This window comes from Mus pahari, chromosome 19 (genome assembly GCF_900095145.1).
Source record: "Mus pahari chromosome 19, PAHARI_EIJ_v1.1, whole genome shotgun sequence".
Classification (NCBI taxonomy): Eukaryota; Metazoa; Chordata; class Mammalia; order Rodentia; family Muridae; genus Mus; species Mus pahari.
Window position 1 is genome coordinate 11,071,326 of NC_034608.1, and position 2,512 is coordinate 11,073,837.

General features: G+C 44.3%; 1 pseudogene; it reads right to left on the minus strand.

Annotated features, from left to right (window-relative positions):
• Positions 1–263: 263 nt before the first annotated feature.
• The window catches only part of LOC110336883, a 3,465-nt pseudogene continuing 1,216 nt past the window's right edge, over positions 264–2,512 (minus strand).

The following is a 2,512-nucleotide window of genomic DNA, read 5'->3' on the forward strand; positions in this document are numbered from 1 at the left end:
ACTACTAGTACAGTCTCAGTGAGAGTCAACTTGTGCTGCCATTGTTCTTGCTCCTGATCATAAATGGTCTCTAGCTTAACTAATAAGAGTGTGCCTTTCTCAACTTCATATTATTCCCTAAGACTTTGTATATCAGAGCCAGTGGTAAAGCATCTCAACCTAGCTTCACTAATAACTTTATTTTCCAAATAATTTTCTAAAAGTGGTAGCCATTGTTGGCAATCTAAATCTCTAAGTTCTTCTCTAGGATGATAATAGAATCATTAATCTGCTCCAGCAGCAATGCCTAAAAGAGATCAAGCATTGGTATTGTGAATGCGAGAAATACTGCTCAGTGAGAGACTTGAAGCCCACTTAAAGTTTTCATATAATTCTTAGATTAAGAGGGATGTGAGGGCTGCAAGCAGAGCAGAACTCCATAACAGCATAAAGTCATCAGAACACATCGTCCTCGGGGCTGTGGCACACCAAAGTCCACCCAGGTGACTGTGGTAACCTCGGGCCACATTCTTGAGTTCTAAAACCATTTGTGATTCCACCTACATGGACCTCAGCACCCAAGTCTCTAGGTTTTCAAGTGAAAAGAGTAGTCAATTACTTTCCATGTAATCAAAATTGGCATATGAGCTACATTGGAGACATAGACCTGTGATAGCAGATGCTTAGGAAACCACAGCAGGAGAATCAAAAGTTCAAGGGCAGTCTGGGCTACAGAGTGAACTCAGGGACAATTACAGTTCCATGGAAAGACGTTTTCTAATCTTTTTTATTATAAAAATGTTGAGAGAGGAGCTGAAATCTAGCTGAGTGGTATAAGTCTTTGCTTTCTTAATATTCACAAGGTCCCAGCTTAAATATCTATTATTAAGAAAAAAGGGAGGGGTAGAGAGAAGAGTCAGTATTAAGGGTATTTGTTGCACTTTCAGAAGACCCTAGCTCAATTCCCCCACCCACATACCAGTTCATAACTGTCTGTAACCCCAGTTTCAGAGGATCTGATGTCTCCTTCTGGCCTCTATAAGTCTGGTGCACAATTATCTATGAAAACACCCACAAACAAAGAATAATATTAAACAATGCTTCAAAAAAAAAACATGGGGGTGGTGGTGACTGGAAGAAGAATTATATTTAGCTAGGGAGTCATGCCAAATGGCAAATGATTGCAAATATCTCATATGGCTGGAGGGAGCTTTCCAGGTCTCATTCTTGCTTCTATGCTAGCACACTAAGCTACATTTTCAGACCAGGGAGATTTCTTTTTTAAAAGTTTCAAGTGCAGGGAGAGGGAAACCTGATCTGGTATTGGGTGAGGGAAAAGGACTAAAGCCCTGAGGGCCAGCAGAAAGACTGTAAACACGCAACCTCAGGAAACAGGAGGCTGGGGGTTCCCCCAGAATGCACCAGAGACCTGGAATGTGAGATACTCCCAGGACTCATAGGGAGGGACCTTAGATAAAATGCCAGACAGTAGGGAGAGGGAACTTATAGAGCTCATCTCCAGCAGGAAGACAGAACACCAAGTGAGGGATGGGGTTGCCATCCCACAGTCATAACTCTGACCCATAATTGTTCCTGTCTGAAAGAATCATAGGGATGGAAATGGACAGAAGCCCAAGGAAAAGAAGGTCCAGCAATAGGCCCAAAGTGGGATCCAGCTCAAGGGAAGGTCCCATGGCCTGAAACTATTACTGAGACTATGGAGAGCTCACAAAAAGGAGTCAATCATGACTGCCTTCTGAAAGAGCCAACAAGCAGCTGAAAGAGTCGGTTGAAGTTATTTGCACCCAACCAATGTACAGAAGCAGAAGACCCCTGTTGCTGAATTAGGAAAGGCTGAAAGAACCTGAGGAGAAAGGCAATCCTGTAGGAGGTCCAGCAGTCTCAACTAATCTGGACCCCTGAGATCTCTCAAACAATGGACCAACTAACAGACAGCATACACCAGCTGATATGAGGCCCCCAACACATATACAGTAGAGGATTTCTGGGTGTGTGTTCATTTGGAGATGATGCACCTAACCCTGAAGTGACTGGAAGCCCTAGGGAGTTTAGGAGTCAGGTGGCATGGGGGATGGGGGCATCCATGTGGAGACAGGGTGGGGTGGAGAGGGGGTGTGGGTTTGTAGACCAGGCTGGCCTCAAACTCAGAAATCCGCCTGCCTCTCCCTCCCAAGTGCTGGGATTTAAGGCCTGTGCCACCACCACCTGGCGGTTTGTGCCTACTATTATGGTAACTTGATATTCATTGCTCAATTGATATTACTGGGAGGTCTGCTCTGTTCTCAAGGGAAACAGTGTAGGAATCAATCTAAGAAAAAGAGGGGTGGGAGAAACTGGGAGGAGTGAAGGGAGGGAAAACTGGGGTTTGGGTTTAAAGACAGCATTTTCAACAAATGGTGCTGGCACAACTGGCAGCTATCATGTAGAATAATGAGGATCGATCCATTCTTTTCTCCTTGTACAAAGCTCAAGTCTAAGTGGATCAAAGACCTCCACATAAAACCAGAGACAC